Below are 21,392 nucleotides of genomic sequence, written 5' to 3' on the forward strand. Positions count from 1 at the left end.
GTCTACCTGCTGGGAGACTAGTAGGCTTCCTTGTAAATATGGTTAGCACTCTGATAACAGATTGATAGACTAGATGGGCCAGGGGGCTGATCCAGCAGGCTCTTGCTTATGTTCTTATGTAAGGCTAAATTCTTATAATAGTGGCTTATATCACAAGGCCTTGAGTCCTTGAGGGATAAATATAGCCTAAGGAAATTGAGAGAATTGAAATTATTAAAAAGATTTAGACCATTTCGGGGCCTGCTAGGGCTATTGATCTTTATCACTCAATGCCACTTAAAGCCCAGAGCTCGAATCAAGTGCAAGGTGTTTGGGAGCAGATCATAAATTGAATTTGCTTTAAACATTTCTATGAGTGTACTTCAATACTGCCCTTCAGAATTACAAAGTATGGCTATTTTGACTGTAGCCAAGACAAAATCCAGCATTAAATACAGCATGTTCTTGCCTTAAAATATATTCAAAAATTTTAGTCCTTCCCTTAAAATACCTTAACAACAGCCCATAATTTTAAAAGATGGTAGCTCCAGGAGACCAAGAAATGGTCTCTTTCTTTTTAATAATTCCAGAGCTCTCAACATCTTTAGGGACTTGAGAATATATTTCAATTTTCTCTTGGTGGCTTTGAACTTCATTTTTGGAAATGGCAGATGGTGTATGTAGTACAATCACTTTTGGTTGCCTTCCCATTCCTTGGAAGCTACCCTGACTGCCCATATGTCTCAATTGGAAAGAGCCTTGGGGAAGATCTCCAGTGAGATTGTCTCCTTGGGATTTAACTAAAGTGAATCAAGCTAGAGAAACTCAAACTGTTGGACAGTTGATTACATATAGAGGGAAGGAGAGGACACATCCTGCAAAGATCTGATCTGATCAATGAAGGGAGAAACACTCCAGTATAAGCATTTCACTCAATTTCTCTTCTTGGAACTGATTTCTGAAGAAAGGTTTCCATCAGATTGAATGAAAATTGGTAGAAAATATGCAGAATTCTTTTTGCCCAACATTAAATTTAATTGAGCTCTACATGTATTTTTAAAATAGCTTTGTTAAATGTAGAAACATTTTGTTAATTTTTATCATTCTAGAAAAATATGCAGAACTTTTCTGCTCAAAACTAACTTTAATTTGACTCAATTTTTAAAATAGAAGCATTATTAAATGTGAAAACATTTTGTTAATCTGCATCATTCACTATGACCCTTTTAATGTATCTTTAAGCATCTATCAAGCAATCTGCAGAAAGAGATAAATGAAAGATTCCTCAAAATGTCTTCTCTCCAAGAGACTCTTAAACCGAGAGTTGTTGCTTAGGAACAAGGCTGGCTTGTAATTTTTTTTTCAAGCTCTCTTTTACCCAGAATAGCTTGCAATTCTGTCATTTTTGTGGATGTGATTATTCGTAAGGAATAGAAAAGACTAGACTGACTACAGATTTGAAACCAGTTGCTCCAAAGTATAGATAACAACTTTACTTATTTTTTGCCAATAGAAGTGTAGGCAGTATATTGAACAATAGGCAATTAAACACAAAGAAACTAAAATTTGGGTCCCAGCACCACAACAGAATGGAAAGGAAGGTTGGAACCATCTATAGGAAGGCAATGAAAATATACAAATACTTGTAAATGAAGATCAGGAATTGGGGAAAAGGTTCAAATAAAATGCAAACCCAGACCCTAACCCTAATCTTTAGGTGAAGGCCAAGTGGAATCAAAGACAAACTCATCAAGTTATCAAGAATGAACTACAGTACCCATAGGTAACATTATGTTTCATTACAATTACAGGATATAAATTGTAATTTTCTAGCTGCTTTAGGGAGGTTTATAAATACAGAGATAAATGCTACAATCTCTAACTCCTTATCCTTTGCTGAAAGTATTTGAAAAGAGTAGGACAATTACCTCCAAATCTTTCACAATGAATCCTGCTGTTGGTTTCTTGGCTACATTATCTAATGTGTATAAATAGATGAGAACAGGATATAAAAAAAATAAAAACAGTTCTTACTATTAGTTGTTAAACAATATTGCAAAACTTCAAAGAATTAAAAATCATCTTTTATTGGAATTGTAATATTCAGGTATTGTATGGGAAACTGTACTTTGAGAAAAAACGAACACAAAGTATTAGGCTCCAATAAAGGATATATTTAACCAAATCTAATCAACCTATATTAATGAATAACTTCCTAATGGATTACACTTGTCTGAATAAACATTCTTTTGGTTTTATTATGGATTACATGGATTATGGATGTCTGGAATTCTCTTCAAGATTACAAATTATTATAGACACTTAAAATAATCTTACACATACTCTCATAAATCTTTCTAATGTTAATCTCTTGGTGTAAATGCTGAATTTTACTTTTGTAAATATTTTTTTAAAATTATATTTACTTTTTTTGAGAAAGGAATCATTGATATGACAGCTTACATATTAAATTTTTAGACAATGCTGACCATATTCTATCGTGTTTCCCCAAAAATAAGACAATGTCTTATTTTCTTTTTACACACAAAATATGGCTTGGGCCTTATTATGAGGGGGAGGGTTTATTGTTTTGGGGTTGCTGGGTGGCTGCTCTCTTGTGAGCAGGCTCCCAAAGAGCCGGGCACAGCCTCATGGGCAAATGGCTGTGTTGCGCTGTCGCAGCAGCACAACACAACAGCCATGAAGCGACCACACTCACGAGCAGCCACCCGACAAACCCCCTTTGCAGCCGGGCACAGTGCCATTCACTGACCTAGGGGTATCGCCAAGCTGCATGAGCGTCTGTTCACCACCGCCCAGCTCCCGCAGCTTGGCGCCTTCGAAATGGCAGTGAATGGCGCTGTGCACGGCTGGAGGGGGGGTTGCGCAAGTGGCTGTTCCGCTCTTGCTCACATGCCTCCCAACCGCACGATGCCCTGGACCAGCTCTCCCTGCAGAGCCAGGGCACCTCCGCTGCCGCAGCCACTGCCATCCCAGCAAGGCTTTTTCGGCAGCTTCCAAACGGAGTCTTCTGGCAGTGGCAGCTCTGGGCATACGCTCTATGGTTGTACGCTCTGCCAACAGCCAGCCCACAACCATAAAACGTACGCCCAGAACGGCCACTTCCAGTAAGCTGTTTAGAAGCTGCCGAAAAAGCCATGCTGGGATGGCGGCAGCAGAGGTGTCCTGGCTCTGCAGGGGGAGCTGGGCCAGGGCATCGTAAGGTTGGGAGGCGTGCAAACGGGAGCGGAACAGCCGTTTGCGCAACCCCCTTCTCCAGCCGTGCAGAGCGCCATTCAGTGGCATTTCGAAGGCGCCAAGCTGCGAGAGCTGGGTGGCAGCGAACAGGTGCTCATGCGGCTTGGCGATACCCCTAGGTCAGTGAATGGTGCTGTGCCTGGCTGGAAAGGGGGTTTGCAGGGTGGCTGCTGTGCCTGGCTCTTTGGGAGCCCCCCTCACAAGAGAGCAGTTGCCTGGCAACCCCCCTCTTCAGCTGGGCACAGTGCCGCTCACCAACCTAGTGGTATCCCGAAGGCACCAAGCAACGCAATCACCTTTGCCCCCCCCTGGTTCCCGCGGCTTGGCACTTTTGGGATACCGCTAGGTTGGTGAGCGACGCTCTGCCTGGTCGGAGGTGGGGGGTTGTCCAGGGGGCTTATTTGCGGGGGAGGGCTTATATTTTTGGCCACCAGAAAAATGTGGCATGGCCTTATTATCAGGACATGTTGTATTTTCGGGGAAACACGGTAGTACATTTTACTAAATAAATGTTATTAGAAGAGGCTTTTATTAATACTGTCAGGCCTGTAGTTATGTTCTTCTTAGGATCTTTGGCCTGCCACACTTTCTTATAATTTTCTATGTGTTTCATTAGTGTAGTAGTTGGGAGGGGGGAATAGAAAGGAGTAGGATTGTGGAATGTATTGTTATCATTCTTTTATAGAAGCCAAGGTCATCTTTTGTCTCCGCCTGACCGGAAGCAGAGGGGTATAGATGCCAGCGTGGAAGATGAAGATTGGAACATGTGATGGATTTGTGGGTGTGGGGATAGATCATGAACTTTCAACTGGGTAGAATTCCAAGAAGAACATTAGAGTTGGAATTTTTCATAGCACAATGCCAACATGTCTGTCTTATTAAATTGGAACTTTAAGGAAGGTTTGTCTTTGATTCTGATTTAATTCTGCATGATATCTTTAAAATGCCTAATAATTACTTCAAAAACATTAATAATTTTGCGTTACAGTTTGCCTTCTACATCCTTGAATATAGTGATCCAGATCCAGCAATAACATTCTGTGCAGAAATTCAGAATTATCTAATTAGGTGCTATGTACACTAAGAATGTTGGATGTAAGTGTTCAGATTCCATATCCAGAACATTAGCGTTGCATGTGTAAATCACAAAAGTTGGACAACACAAATAACATTGAAATGATCAGCAAATGTTACATTTGATATCCTTGATCTGAGCCAGCAGGATTTTCTTTGGTGTTGAAACGAGCTGCATATTTTGAACACATTTTCTATACATAATAGACCTTTCCATGTGAAATACTGTCTTGGGGAAGGTGGAACTACAGAGTATATTTGTAATTCAATTATTAAAATCAACTGAACAAACATATTGTTGCTTTTAAATCAATCTATATCAGAGTTGTATCTGCTTAATCTTCCTCAATCCTGCAGTGTCAAAATTTCTGTTTCCTGCTCTACTCTTCCATGCCACCATCGCCTATATTCAGAAATGTCAGTGGATATAGAAAATAATCCAACAGTGCTTCAGAAAAATGAGTGCTCAAGCAGCTGTGGAGAAATAAGACACTAGCCAAAACAAAAAGAGTTTTCTATTTGTATAATAGGTTGGATGAAATCTTTATTTCTCTGCACTTTAAAATCAGTGCAAAGCCCATATTAGTATCGGCCACGATGTGTGTTGTTTTTATTGTGCTGTAATCCCCAGCCCTATTTAATTTTCCACATCGCTAGACCCCAGATTCTCAAGTCACCTGGATTTATGGCAGGCACAGATGCCCAACTTGTAGCCCCTGTTCTCCTGTGCAAATCCTTCAGCGTAATCCTAAGGAATTTTCCAGACATTGCTGCCAAATTTTATGGTATAATGTGATAGAACAGAGACATCATTAAATATGTGGGGAGTAATTATACCAACTGCATTTCATTTAACTATGATTAAGTTGAAATTAAATTAAATTCCTGCCAACTTCTTTGCCTTTGCCCCACCCAAGCTTTGGCATGGGGGCCCTCAGACAGCACTTAGCCCTAAGAAATTGCAGACACAAAGATGTTATTGGCTCATTTTTGAACTAATATTGCCCAGTGGGCAATTCTGCTCTGTTTTATAAGGTGTCACAAAGGATAATAACAAGGAGCATTCTGGGAGCTGTAGTTCAGGGAACATTGTATAAAACTCCATTTTATTTCTGTCTCAGTCTTCTTGCTTCAAAATGTGAACCGTTCAACAGGTAAGGAAAGGAGGAAACGTCGTGGCAGAAGACAAGGGGCCCTATACCTTCCACTAGAGGGCAGAGGCATGTAAGCGCAAGATCTTAAACGTGACCTAATAAAAAAAAGGTGAAAGAGTTAATGAATGGATTGCTTTGTAATTGACAAACCTGAAAGTAAAGCGGGGGCGGGGGGGGGGCTGACGTCTGGGGTGGTGGGATGTGTGTGTGTGTGTTTGAATATTGTCTTAGAGAGGATTGCCCGCATTTAGGGCCCTAGGTCAAATCTGAACAGTTCAAGCACTTCTAAATGGCTGTCCTTTTGAAAGAAATTAAACTGAGGTGAAAAAGTCCAAACAACCCACGCATAGGATTGAAAGGGGAATAATGCTTGATGCTTTCGTGGTATGATATTTGTGACAATTTTTAGAACAGTTTTGGAGGCAATTATTTTTACAACAGAGGTTCTTGTAAGTAGCAAAAGGCAACAAAGGGGTATGTGGGACAATTCCAAGTAGTTCAAAATAAGATTTATTTTCTGCAATGCAAATAGATGTTCTCTTGTACAGTATTTACATTTTTCTCTTCTCTCGCTCTCCCCTTGGTTAAATAGGTTTGGTACGTTGTTATGGAAGGCTAAATAAATAGGTTGTTAGCTCTGCTTGATCAGAGCAGACAATTTTTTTTTAAAAAAATGAGGTAATTGCATGTACCTGTGGAAAGTTATCACCCAGCCCTCTCCCAGAAAAATGAAATATCCTAGGAAATATTGAAAAGGCAGAATACTATATTTCCCTGGATGTGAAAAGGAAGAAACATGTTTTAAATTGAGAATAGCTGCTTCCTGCCCCTCCACCCACTTTGTCAATGGGCCATTAAAGTGGCCAAGTCAGTCCCTTTACATAATAAAGAGTTCTCCCCTTCAGCTCCAGGGGGATGGGATTAAGGCATGATAATATTGGCCCTTTACTCAACTGACCACATGGCATCTGAGAACTCAACCAAACCTGGATTCAAAACGCAGCCTAGAGAGTTGCCCCTGCATGGCCCCATGGGAGTCTGACAGCCAATCAGAAGACAAGCTCAAGATCAAAGGCCAGAGAGGGCATAAAACCAGGGACTCAGCATCTCAGCCCTTCCTTCTCTTCTTCTCCCCAACATTGAAGCATGTGATCACCTTTTCTGTTCAGGACTCAGGCCATGTGGTCCTGTCCACCATTAAAACCATCTTTCCAAGCAGCCTCCGTGTCTCCAGTGTCTTTTTCCCCACTTGGAGCCGAACCCAGAAGGACATTTCTTCCAACATACCAGAAAATGCAAGAGCTCCCTGACCCTGCTGTTCCTCTTGAAAACTCTTTTATCTCCTAAAGATGTTTGTGGCGCCTTTGGAAATGTGAAGGAGAAAGAGAAAGGTTGGGAATGATTTGAATATTGCAAGAGTATTTATACTTGTGATGTGATGCTCATCCTGTTTTAGCATTTTATAATTTTTTAAGCTTTTGGATTGTCTCAAACTCTGCAAAAGCTGTTTGATCACAGTCAGCACTGGGACAGTATTAATATATGTGCATATAGAGACTGTCTCTTTGAAAGTTGTTTCAGCACATCTTCAAAATTATTGTGTCTCAGTCTGGCACGTATACAGCTAAACTAAAAGTACTTTTATTTGGAATTAGGTCCCCGAGTGAGTCATTTTCTTCAATAACTGCAAATTTATCATATGGTATGTAAACAGGAAGATGAAATGCATCCTGAAGTCGGCTATATAGGAATGTGTTCTATTTTTAATGCAGGTATTCTGACATAAGCAATTTTGATAGCATTCATATTACTATTCAGAGCTTGTCTAAAACAGCATTGATAAATATTTAGGTATGGCTTTTAGATACTTCCTGTAACCTGGAGAGTTTTAAATAATTAACATTATTCCTGCATTTTTCTACAATCATTTGCTCCAGATCTAGTGGCATCTGGTTAATGTTAATTCCACTTTACCAACATTGCTGATATGTAAGTACATATGCAAACATGCAAACACATATACAGAGAAAAATACATGTAACTTAAATGTTTTAATCATTATTACATAGTTAATGTACAATAAGAGTAAGGGATAATAGCCCAAACATCTGAAGGGCCTCAAGTTTTTCTGTGGATTAAAGTCATTCCATGTATGCTTTTTTGCAGGGCCTCGGGGATGCAAATATAACCACTATAACTTTATAACTGAGTTATTTATAAAAATAATAAAAGCTGTGTATAAGTAAACTAAATATTACATTAATTAATTAAATTAATAGTTAAAGTTAAATTGTTAAGTAAATGCTATGAACATGACATCAAACAGGACATCATTTGCTACCTTCATTTTCTATTATTTTGCTGTTTTGTGATTCCATCAATCCTTGCTTGCAGACAAATGGTATTTCTTGCAGATATTCCAAAGTGCCATTGTTGGAACTTGGTCATGCCATTTTTATAGTAAGTTTGTGTGATCTTTTAGCAGCTAACTAGGAGGCCCACTGTTTCATCAGCTTCTTTGCAGAGGTGACATTTGCTGTCTGTTGCTGTCTTCTCAATTCTGGCTTTGTATGCATTTTTTTCTTAAGGCTTGGTATTGTGTACCAGAATTAGCCCCTCTGTTGCTTTCTTCAACTTTCCTGCTCTTAGCCATTGCCAGATCTTATTATCTACTTTTGCCTTGTTTTTTTAATGTAATGCTTTTTCTTGCCATGTCTCTTTTCTATTCTTCCTTTGGTATTTCTTACAAGAACATTTGGGCTTTCCAGTACTTTCCACTTTGAGGCCTCCGGTATTCAATACGCCTTCATAGTATGCTAGCTTCAGTGCATCTTTTTCATTATCCTTCAGATATTCTTCCAATGCTCTTTTCTCTTCTTCAACTGTCTGGTACACTTGCAACATTCCTTACCCACCTATTTTCCTTGGTAAGTAGAGTCTTTTAGTTTTATTTGAGTTCAGTCCACTATTCCAGATGTTAATTGCTTTGATGGTATTTCCTCCATTGAGTTTAGAGTTTAAGATCTTCATTTTTATAAAGTAATCACTTCTAATCTTCTTGATTTCAGTATGTTTGATGTTGTTAGCCTGAAGGATGCCTATGTATTTATAGTCTTTATCCAGGTTCTTGATATTATTTCCATAGGGCTTCTTGATTCTTTTCTATTTTCAATATTTCCCCCCTGTTAATGGTAAGTTTGGCACATGTATCCAGTCCAAACTCAATTTAATCTATTGGCTGTATATACAGACAGGGCTGAGCTGTGATTCTATTTCATATGGTGTTTTTCCAGACAGTTTCAGATCATTCATGTAAAGGAGGTAGGATAGCTTGGAAGATGATTTTGACATTTGATAGCCATGGCCTGAGTTTTCAGTATTGTTGACAGAAAAATTTGCAATGATAAATAGTAGTGGGGATAATGAGTCTCCTTGAAAGATTCCTCTCTTGATATTAACCTCTCACAGTCCATTGACCAGCAATGAAGTCTTCCATTATGCCATTGATATTTGCACAAAACGTTGATGTTTCTTCTGACTCCTGTTATTCCTAGGCACTTGATTGTGCAATCTTATGGCAGGAAGTCAAATGCCTTCTGGTAGTCAATCCAAGCTACATTCAAGTTGGTTCCGCCTTCTCATACAGTTTTCTAAAATCATTTTGTCGGGAGATTTTTACGATCTGAAGAAAACCCAGAATAAAGCCAAAATCATTTTGTTATTTAGGAACTGATCTTTTGTACCTCTGCTGTTTGGGAGTTCTTTTCAGTTCAGGTGGAAACAGTTTGTTTTCAACTAGATGCTATTGGATTGCATCAGCTACTACACCAGTTAGCAATTTGAAAGTTGTTGGCGAGCCTGGTGCTGCCCCTTTTGTTGAATCTTACATTATCAGGCAGGTTTTACCAGATGTTAAATCACAACTGCTAGTTCTTTTTTTATTTATTCATTTGTAGTCTGCCTTTATTATTTTCTTACAAATATCTCAAGACTATGAACATATCCAGCACATCTTCCTCCTCCTTTCCCCCCACAACAATTATCCTATGGGGTGGGGTGGGCTGAGAGGAAATGACTGACCCAAACTCACCCAGCTGACTTTTATGGCTAAAACATAGTTATAAGTGTGAGGATTGGTTGTAAATTTCAAGGCTGTTATAACTTTGAACTTTGACCAGTTGCTAAATTAATAGTTGTAAGTCAAGCAATAACTATCAGTACTCTTTTAAAGAGAAAATTAACAATAAGAGAAATCAGGAATTGTGTAGAGTTTGTTTCCCAGTAGATAGTTAAATTTCCCCTCATTATTATTTCTTGCTTCTGTGAAAGACTATAGCTTGCTTTAGGGAGGCATACATTTTGTCTTAAGTTGGAAGGTGATAGTGGGCACCAATAATATTGCTTATATATGTCCTTTTATGTAGTTAAACCTACATTCTGTAAAACATTGCCAATTTTATATGGATTTTTGAGCAGGAATATATATCAGGCTAGGAACTGGAAGACTGAGTCGTAGCCCTATCTTAGGTACAAAGCCAGCTTGGTGATCTAGAGCCAGTCACTTTCTCTAAGCCCTAGGAAGGCGACAATGACAAATCACTTTTGAAAACCCTTGTTGACAAAACTACAGGGACTTGTCTAGGCATCTGCCAAGAATTGGACATGATTAGATAGAAGAAGAAAAAATTAAGAGTTCACTTTTACCATGGTTCTTTCCCATATACACTAGAGCATTTGTATTTTGACAATAAAGGCCATAGACATAATCAACTAATTATCTTTTTCATTTTATCCGAGTGACTCAATTTCAGCAACACTCATACGTTTTGTAGTCTCCAACACCTTACTTCATGGTTTTAATTTTTATTTTCCATTAGATTCAATTTAAAGTCCTCCTAACCAAGTTTGCCATGATTTGGCTGAACACATTGTGAACACATCTAGTCCTTGTGAGGTTCAATCCTTCTCATGCCAACCCTTTATCAAGCCTATATTTCAGACCAAGGTCCAGAATCCAGATTTCTCCAGTTGACACCATTTTTATAGCCAGAAATTGATCTACACTGTCCCCCGCCCCCCGTAGCTGTAGGGTAGCAGGATGGATGGAGATTCACTTGCATCCCCAAAATCTTCTGCAATGTCTTCAGAGATGTTCAAAGTCTGTTTTTACAATTATTCCTCGTAGTATGATTTGTCCAAACATGTATTAGCAAGAAGGCATAATTTAGAGATCTATCACCTTGTTTGTATTCTTCAGCATTTCATTTTTCCCCTTGAATGCTCAGAGCATTCACTGCTCAGGTTTTTGTTAGCTCTCCTTTACTCATTCAATGATGTCACACCCTTGAATCAATCTGCCATACATTTCTATTACTATTAGAGCAGGACACTATCCCCCATTACTGGCTCTTAGAACATATGGTATTTCTTGCAGTTCGGAACATAATCTTTTCAGCCCACAAAGCTCATTGCCGTGTTCCCAGAGTGCACAACGTCTTTAGTCACTCTTCTTCCACTTGAACTGCTTCGGGAGACTCCCTGTTGGCTTTTGCTCTTTACTCACTTTGTCTCCTATATTTCATTTTCTTTTTACCCTTCTTTTACTTATTTTTGCCTCACTTCTTTACCAAAATGGGTGACTTCCCCAGAATGTTCATTTCTGTACTATTGGGATTGAATTGGTAAACATACCATTTGTTGGTCCACTTTGTATGGTTTCGGGTGGTGTTTCACAGCTATGGGAGGCCTCAGATGCACAATTGTAGCTTATTTTTCAGACTTTTGAGATGGTTCAAGGTTGATAATAGGAGTGATTCGGCTCTCTGGGACCCTATCCCCTTACTTTTGGGGAAAAAACAAACCAAAAAAGGGAAAAATATGCTACTTAATTTAAGTTACTTTGTGACCAAATTTTAGTATGGTAGTCTCAAGTTACTAGAACAATTGTTTATGGGCTTGCTATCTAATGTTGATTTAGGACCCAAACAACAAAAGAATCTTGTTTCCTGTTATATCTGACCTATTCAAAATCTTATATATGTATTGCAAATCTTATATATGTATTTATCAATTTTATGTGCTCCCCAAACTTCCAACAAGCTCTGAGTGGCATATGATTTGTAATTTTGTAAACTCTTCATATTAATTGAAAATCTATATGTTTTCTCCAAATATTTTACTCATCTATGCTACTGTGTTCTACCTCTTTTATCTAGATATTGCTATGCTATTTTATGGTTTTCATCTGAAACATTTTATTTGGCTTCACCATTATATGAAATTAAAGCTGCCCCCAAACTGGGTTGATTTTATACTGAAAAATAAATTTTAAATTTTATGAATGAATGAATAAATGAATGAATGAATGAATGCATGCATGCATGAATGAATAAATGGGATGAATGAATGAATGAAGTGCGGTTGATAAAGTTCCTAAATGTTAACATAAAGCATTGTGTGTGAAAATAGTTTTCTTAATCGTTCTACAATGTATTTACTGTCAGTCAGTTTAATTGGAGATTCTTTTATAATGAAATGAAAATAATTTATGCCATAATTTGATAAACATAGTTTTCTTATCTCCAATTATCCTTTTCTCTAACTTAAAAGGACTGAAACATTTCATCCTTTATTTGTTAAAAACAGAATATTAATAAAGGAAAACATGAAAGGTCTGAAATGTTTGAGCATTCATCCAGATCTCATGATCTGGGTACAAAGCATTAAAGTCAAAGAATTTGCTACTTTCCCATGTACTTTTTAATTGGAAACTTGCCACTGCAAGAAATTAGTAACCAATTAGCCTAGAGCACAGCAATATTTTCACCAGTTTTAACTCCTGTAAAGGTGACTGATTAACAGGTTGCAGGTATGGAGATGCTCTGCATCTATGATCTGTCAGTATACTATTCTGATGCTCTTTTGAAAGAGCACCGAACTCACGTCCACAAATAGCTTGGTTGACGTGTTGTAGATACAGAAGGAATGTGTGCAATGAAGTGGGGAAATGATTGATAACAAGCATGCTCTGTCTCCAACGAGTGCTGCAAAGAATAGCAATGTGGGTAGTAAGTGGCCATGGCCATGGCATCTAGCAATAATTTCTGCCATCACATATCCAAAAACTAAAGATAACATGCACACATACATGCACACTAAATAGCCAGTCTACACAAATCTTCATGTGACAGAAGCAGTTTAAAAAAAAGTACATAGTAGTGCTCTGATTGGTAGCATAATAGCTTAAATCTGGGTAAATAAGGAGCCCAGGTAATATTTGAAAGAATATTTGGAAAATGCTATTGGGACACTGAGGGAGCCAGGTATGTGATCTGTCTAGTATCCCAGAGCAGAATAATGATGAATGGTAGAGCCTAGCAGAAGGAACATACGAGATAGCCATAGTAGCCTAATGTGGACAGATCCTAGGTTTTGATTGCATTAACACCGTTGATTAATTGTGCTAGCACTGTCCATGGCAAACATTTTGTCAAGGAAGGAAAATGATATTTTAAAACTGAACAGATAAAGATGACTATAAGCTGCCTCAGCTGCAGCAGCTTTATGAGGTGTACGTTGTGTAGATAAGTTGCATGAAAATGGTTGCCAAGGCATGCTCATGCAGCAGCTAAGGGACGTAACAGTGATCCCATAGAAGCAGAGATTTGAAAAGCTATGCTAGCATAATATTAATGTGACACTGGTAACACCTGTAATTCTGTTGCAAACACTGATGTATGTGCTGATATTAATACACAGATATTTGAGATCATACTCCTGAATAAGGGTTGCCAATCCCATCAATAATAATGGAGTTGGCATTAGGATTTTCAATTCCAAATTCTGAACATTTGCTAACACAAATATGTTAACGTGTTTTAAATTGCTTGGGCTGAATTGAGAAATTGTCCTTGTAGATTATTAGGTGCTTATTAGCTGAACTAGGTCACTTCCCATTGGCAATGTGATTGTAGAATACGATATATGTCCACTGGCTGGAGAAGATAATGATTTTACTAGATAATCTATGTAGCGGACATTATCTTTTTCACAGCATTTGACTGCTGATAAATTGATTGGTGATAGAGTATATTTGACCAAGTTACATTAGTTACTTTTGAATAATGTAAAATGTACATCCTAGCAGAATGCTGACATGTATTAATACCTTTGCGTTAAAGATTGCCTTTCATTGCACAGAAACATTTCTAATTGAATTATATGCTGATTTAGGGGAAAAGTATACTTTACGGTTGCATGTTTGTCTTAATTGTAAAATGTGCTATGATAGTCCTCAATTTAGGACTGGTCACTTAATGATTGTTTACACTTACAACAATTATGGAATGGGTGCTTTATGGCCCATAAAGCACCCCTCTGGCTATTATAAATGGTTTCATTGCTCTCCCGATAGTCACATTTGCGACCATTAACGGCATTCTGTGGTCACGTGACCATGATTTGTGATGGCATTTTTTCAATTTGTTACCCTTATTCAAATGAATGGCTCACTTAATGACTGCCACATTAACAAGCATGGCAAAAAAGTTAGAAAAAACACCTCCAGTCACATGGACATCCCAACATATAACTGTAATGATTTCTGACTGGATTCCCAGTCCCATTTGTAGTCGTACTTTATGACTTTCCTCATTAGCAATTTGCATTATGGTTGGAATTGTCTGGTAACCAATTTTAACCCTTGTTCATATAACAGTGAAAATTTCCTGTTTTGTTTGTTTGTTTAAAAAATTAATATGGTTACTCACCTTAATTATATAAGGCTGGATAGTTAAAATTTGAGGGGAGAGGGAGGGGGGAGAGAGAGAAGAGGAGAGAGAGAGAAAGAGAGAGAGAGATATTTTCACAATGTTTAAGACTCCCCAACATCCCAGTCCTATTACCTGGGATAAAAGCCAGCTTTTCAGCAGCCTTCTGGACGGACAAAAGATCCATTGGAAGCTGTTCCATAGGGCAGGCCCCATGACAGAGAAGGTACGTCTCTTCAGTTCCTCAAGATGACATGTTAATAGAGGGGACTTGGACTATGCCCACTCGGCTGGATCTGGTATAATGAGCAGAAGCCCTTGGAGATAGGCAGCCCCACAAGTAAACTGATCTATGCCATGACTCTAAAGGTGATAATTAGGACTTTGAATTTCCCTGATGCTGTGGATCTATCTGAATAACCTTCCCTAAAAAAGGGAGGTTGGAGACTGGATGAAAATTGTCCAGTATTCCGGGTCAGAAAACCAGGAACGACATGATTCCCAGACCATTTATCTAATATTACTTTGGTTATTTCTGTATCATAAAACATCCATTTTTTTCCTCTTTAAGACATTGTGGTTGGTTGCAGCATCATTATAGGAATAATTAATGATAATTCCTATTTTATTCTTCGAAAACATCTGTATGTTAGAGAGATGATTGATATGCCATTGACTATTCATCAGCCAGAAATAATATCAAAATATTCATCTCTCCATCTTGAAGAGATGCATTTAATTAGCTAAGGAGAGTCCAGGGCAGCAGGATACCATATTTTCATAGCAAGGCCTGGGTGACACTCTTCATCTACCTGTCCTGCTATTGTTATATCTTTATCTACCTATCCCGCTATTGTTATATCTTTACAATTCTATGGTAATATAATAGTAATTGTGTAAAATATTATCTTGCAACAGAAAGATTGCACTATTATGTTTGTTATTTTTCCAAATCCATTTTTGTTAAAGCAATAGACTTTAAAATCAACCTGCAAGTCCCAGAAAACTCTTTTTATATATCTTTATATGCAAGCATGTTTCCATAGCAAGAAAGTTAGAATCAGTAGCAAATGAAAGGAAACAAACTTTGCCATTATCCCTACTACTCCTCTCAGCAGTTTTTAATTTCAATAACTAACATTAATTTACCATGCAGTTAGGGGAAGCTGTAGTTATGCCTGCTTTTAACTTCTAAAAGAACGGGCAGTGTGAAACAGCAGTCTGAATTTGGGGCAAAATAGTTTTGTGTAGCTGGCTCACAAAAAGCTTCATCCCAGAATAGAACTCCTTAGAATGATGCTACATGTGTTTTCATTAATTTCTATTTTTTTGTTGACTCTGTTGTTAGAAATGTTACAGTAGATTTCAATCTGCTCAGGGAGTTCATTATGCTACTATAGATATGTCTTGCCTTTTTGTCATAAAATTTACTTTTTGTATAAAATTAAGTTTTTGGTCATATCGTCATAGGTGCTGACATGAAGTTATGAAGTCGATTCTTAATGTAAGGACAAACTAAATATTGTATACAGAAATGTGTAATGACTTCACAACTCATTTTCTTTTCTAAAGGCTATTATTTTAAAAAATTAAATATCTTAATTTATTGACTCTAGAAATGTGCAGAGTAATTTTATATAAAAGGATCTTTACGATGCATAATTACTACGCTAACTAAATAGGACTCCCTCCCACTCATTAGGCATCAGGACCATCAAGTGATTATGGTTGGTGTAAATGTTTAGTGACTACATAGATGTTATCTGAGAGGATTTGTCTCCAAATCGGTCCTTCAGGTCTTCCAATAGTGCACTTGTTGCCATTGTTATTGGTATGACCATCTCATTTAAGTCTCCTTTAAAATCAGCAACAAGGGAGCTTATCTCCAAGGGGCAAACATATCCCACAGTATCAGAATCAGTTCCATAGAAAACATCTGACTGATTTGCAGATAATGCTAAGCTTGTAGGAATAGCTAACACCCTAGAACAGTGATGGCGAACCTTTTTGGCACCGAGTGCCCAAACCGGAATGTGCGTGCGGCATGAGCCCTGGAAACTCGTAGAACCAGCTGGCCGGGGTACGTGTGTGTGCCAGCCAGCTGGTCTTCTGGTTGCTGGCACATGCATGCATGCCAGCCAGCTGGTCTTCGAGTTTCCGGAGCTCCAGCGCACGTGCCATTACGAGTCTAGTTTCTTCTTAATTATCTCTTCATCTTGCATTGTTTCTTCATCTGCCCAATATTATATGAAGATAATCCAGAAAAGCAGTTGGTGAGGGCCTGTTTGTCAAGATGCTTACAGAGAGGGCTCTGTGCCACCTCTGGCATGTGTGCCATAGGTTCGCCATCATGGCCCTAGAAGATAGGCTCAAGATCCAGAGGGATCTTGACAAACTTGAACACTGGGCCCTATCTAACAAAATGAAATTCAATGTAGAGAAAAATAAAGTCCTACACTTAAGTAAGAAAATCCAAAAGTACACATATAAACTGGGTGAAACCAGGCTTAATAGCAGTGACTGTGAGAGGGATCTTGGAGTCTTAGTGGACAACCAGCTAAATATGAGCCAGCAGTGTGCAGCAGCAGTGTGCAGCAGCAGCCAATGAAATCCTAAGTTTCATTAACAGAGGTATACAATCAAGATCAAGTGAGGTACTAATACCATTCTGTAAAGCCCTAGTAAGACCAAACCTAAAGTACTGTATCCAGGTTTGGTCACCACGCTAAAAAAAGATGTTGAGACTCTAGAAAAAGTTCAGAGAAGAGCAACCAGAATGATTAGGGGACTGGAGACTAAAACATATGAAGAATGATTACAGGAACTGGCCATGGTTAGTCTAGTGAAGAGAAGGACCAGGGGAGACATGATAGCAGTGTTCCAATATTTGAGGGGCTGCCACAGAGAGGAGGGGGGTGAGGGTCAAGCTATTTTCCAAAGCACCTGAAGGGCAAGTCAAGGAATAATGGATGGAAATTGACCAAGGAGACATTTAACCTAGAAATAAGGAGCAACTTTCTAACAGTGAGAACAATCAACCAATGGAACAGCTTGCCCCTGGAAGTTGTGGGGGCTTCATCTCTTGAGACTTTCAAGAAGAGACTGGACTACCATTTGTCAGAAATAGTGTAGGGTCTCCTGCTTGAGTGAGGGGTTGGACTAGATGGCCTATAAGGTCCCGTCCAACTCTGTTAATCTGTTATCTGATGCCTCTCTTACCTGATCTAGGACAAGACATTAAGCAGAGCCTCACTGACCATCTGACAGAATGGACAGAATCGTTTTGAACAAGATAGACACTTTAGGATAAATTTAGGTTAAATGTAATCACGTGTTGGGTTTATAGTGTTATGTAGTAATGGTCACAAAATGAAATCTCAATTTTAAAGCAGCTGACTTGAGATTAATTGAAATGGTGAGTTTTCAATGTCCTTCAGAGTTCCTTCCTCTCTCAATGAGCTTTAGTAGAAGAATAAATCAATGTATGATAATAACATTTGGAATCTTTCTTAACTTACATGGGTGATTTTCTTTATGTAAACTTTGAATTACCTTGGCATTCATCCCATAGTTTAAACACAATGCCATGCTGAAGTAAGGGGCACAATACTTCAAAAGTTTCACTATCTATGCCTAGTTCCAGAAAAGCAATTGCCCTGCCTTCTTTCACATTCCAGATTGCATTGCTACTTTACATCAGTTCAGATATCATTACCTTCCATTTTTAACTTCACTTCAGTTCCCTACCATTTCCAATTTTCAATGAGGAAATGAAGGAATAACTCCATAAGTAAGTGCCCTTTGCCTGGAAACATCTTTAGGATCAACCACATGGAATTATCTTCTTATCTTATATTAGAATTCCTTCATAAACAGCTTTCTCTTTCAGGAATGTTAAAACTAAGTAATTCTACATACAGCTGTGTGAAAAAGTCCTGCACGCTTTCAGTTTTAAGCTGTATTTACATGTTTAAATCAACTTTTCACTCATAGAAACCACGCAAAATTAGTACTTTGATGGAAATTTCTGTAGTCGGATTGAGATGCATAATTTTTATTAATATAACCAAAGTCTTTTAAAGGTTTTGAGTGAGTTTATGTGCTAAAACAAACACAACTTAAATTTTCGAGAATGTTAGGATCAAAAGTAGCCCATCAGCAGTGAGCTTTGGCTGACCAATCAAAATGCACAGAGGCTAAATCTATTAGCCAATCAATGTTGTCATACTTTTGACTATAAATAGGCATGAAAAGCATCAAGAAATTTAATTTAGCTCTGGCTGTGGGCAAGGATGAAGGCCTTTGCTTTCACCAGTACTGAGCAGCGGCATCGCATCTTTGTGCTTCATGAAGAGGGTTACTCCTGTACAGAAATAGCCAAGAGAGAGTCGACTGTAAGTTTTTCAGCTGGACAGACCAGGGGGTGTAAGCTCTGAAGAGTCTCACATGAACTCTGTCTGAGAAACCAATTCCAAGATCCTTTTTGGATCAGAACCCCCCCTCGGGGGGGGGTGTAAAGAAGGGGCAGTGTCTCATCAGACCCAGAGGGAGTGCAACAGGTCCCTTGTAGGTCAGAGATTTACTCTCTGAATCATTACATTAACAAGTGGGGCGGAATTAAATTAAGAGCTGGGAAAGTACAAAGTCCCCCCCCCTTATTTTTTGTTGCTGAAGGAAGAACAAAGGATCAAGATGGCTCCCACCTCTCTTCCTCTCCATATCAGCTGAACTAGCTAAATTTAAGGTGGACCAGAACTCTGAAATAAGAACTGTATAACTAACTGTAACTTTGGAACTGGACATTATGGAAAGGTGGGAATTTGAAGAACTATGTGAAATTATAAAAAAATATGCATAAATCATTAAAATCAAGTCTAAATAGAATTTTGAACTCAGAGAAGCAAGAAGTGAAGGGGTAATGAAGGGGTAGAAACGGTGGAAAATAAAAAGCAGACAAAAAACTTCACTGGGTTTGACAGTGGTACAGGGAAAATTGAAAAGAGAGGATGTGTCCCAACAAAAAGGAAATAAAAAGCAGACAAAAGATCTCACTGAATTTGACAGTGGCATAGGGAAAACTGAAGAGGGGGGTTATGTCCCAACAAAGGGAAATACAAAAGATTTCACTGGGTTTGACAGTGGCTTGGGGAAAATTGAAGCGGGTGGACATGTCAAAACAAAGAAAAGGGAAAAGACAGAAATAGAGGAGTAGGACAAAAGACTTACTAGGAAAAAATCAGACAGAAGTTGTTATATGGGGAAATATAAAGCTGAAATATGTGGTTTACTCCTAAACATGATAATAAAACTGAGTTGCTGACTGATTGAATATGATAATGGAAAGATAATTAAATAAAGGTTAAAATATATGGAATATAGACAAATATGAAACTGTTATGGGGAGAATGTAAAGCAGAGGTATGTGATTCACTTTTATACTTGATAATTAAACTGAGTTGCTAATTGGCTGAATATGACAATGGAAGGACAATTATGTATGGGTTAAAATATATGAAATATGGACACATATAGAACTCTTAAGATGATGAACCAAGTGAGATGTGTACCGCTTGTTATTCTATATAGTAGATTAAGGGAATTGTAATGAACATTGAACAGTAAGAATTGTTATTTAAAGACAATTAAGGATAACCTAAGCCAAGATATGGAAAAATGGAGAGTGAATATGAAATATATTTACAGTGGGAAATTATTGAGATTATAAAGAATAAACTACAAATGTGGGGCATGTAAGGATGCATAATTATATAAATATAATGATGAGAATAGCTGGGAATTATAACCAGGTCTACATTTCGGCCAGAAATAGGCTGGTTTTTTTTTTTTTTAAATACAATTACTATATATGTATACTTTTTTTCTCTTTTAAAAAAGGAGGAAGATATATGTTAAAATTAAATATGTATATTGAAAAGGAATTATAAATACTATCAACATAAAATGGAGCTCGCTCAGAGGCTGAAATAGACCAAGTAAATGAGATGAGTGTGAAGTAGAGGAGAGAGGTAAGGGAGGAAGAGAGGGTAGGAGAGAGGGCAGGGGGGAAGGAAGAGGAGGAGAGAAAGAAGGAGTGGAAAGGAGAGAGAGGAGAAGGAGAGAGGAGGGGGAAGTAGAGAAGGATGACAGAAGGAAGAAAGGAGGTAGGAAGGAGGAGGAGAGAGGGAGAAGAACGTGATGGATAAGGTACAAATATGGTATATGGAGAGCAGAAGAGCCAAGAATTGTTTTTGGGAGCTGATGGTAAGATGAATTGATGTAAACATTTAATAATATAATACGATGTTGGTTATGTAATAGTATACATGTGGTTATATGTTATGAAAATATAAAAAACTTTATATATGAAGAAATAGCCAAGAGAGTGAAATAACATCGCACCCCAGTGAGCAGAGTTGCTGAAAAATACCAAATAACTGGTTGAGTTGATGACAGGCTCCGTTCTGGAAGACCAAGAAAGTTGACAAAGCGGCAAGATCTGGCTCTGCAACGCATTTCGATGGTTGGCACGAAGCTCACCTCACCTCAGATTACAAGAATTTGGGGTGAAACACGTGATGTAAAAGTGTGCACAAGCACAGTGCATCGCAGACTGCTTGTCAGAGGGCTCAAAGGCTGGAGGGCTGAAAGTAAACCTTTGCTCACTGCTCTCGTCGATGTGCGTGGGGCAAGAAGTATGCCAAGTGGATCAACGAACAGTGGGCCAAGGTCATCTTCAGTGATGAGAGCAATTACTACTTGACTGGGAATCAGTGCAATAAGTACGTCAGAAGATATCCAGCTGAAGAATTTAGGCCGTACTGCCTGAATCTATCTGTGAAGCATCCATTGCACGTGATGATCTGGGCTGTATCGCTGCTTCTGGTATTGGTCAGATACAAATCGTGCAAGGAAATCATGAATTCCAAACAGTATGTTGAAGTCCTGGAAAAGACCATGCTTCCTTCAGCTGAGCAACTTGTAGGGAAGGACTTTTACTTCCAGGATGACAATGCTCCTTGTCATCGAACCAAGTCTGTCCAGGAGTGGATGAAGAAGCATGGTGTTTGACTCCTGGATTGGCCAGCTCAGAGCCTGGATTTGAACCCAACAGAGAACTTGTGGGCCAAGATTGGTTACGAAATAAGCAAGAAGCATCCGA

At 38.4% G+C, this 21,392-nt stretch overlaps 1 protein-coding gene across 2 annotated transcripts in view; it reads left to right on the forward strand.

Moving 5' to 3' along the window:
• Positions 1-5,445: 5,445 nt before the first annotated feature.
• ATN1 (atrophin 1) overlaps positions 5,446-21,392 on the forward strand; it is a 67,476-nt gene continuing 51,529 nt past the window's right edge. Inside the window, exon 1 of one of the 2 annotated variants that reach the window (XM_081945580.1) lies at positions 5,446-5,535. The gene's annotated coding sequence lies outside the window, so the exon portion shown is untranslated. The remainder of the gene's footprint in view (positions 5,536-21,392) is intronic. The other variant, XM_081945576.1, reaches the window with a different exon arrangement.

The sequence above is a fragment of the Natrix helvetica genome (genome assembly GCF_964273705.1).
Source record: "Natrix helvetica genome assembly, chromosome: 2".
NCBI lineage: Eukaryota > Metazoa > Chordata > Lepidosauria > Squamata > Natricidae > Natrix > Natrix helvetica.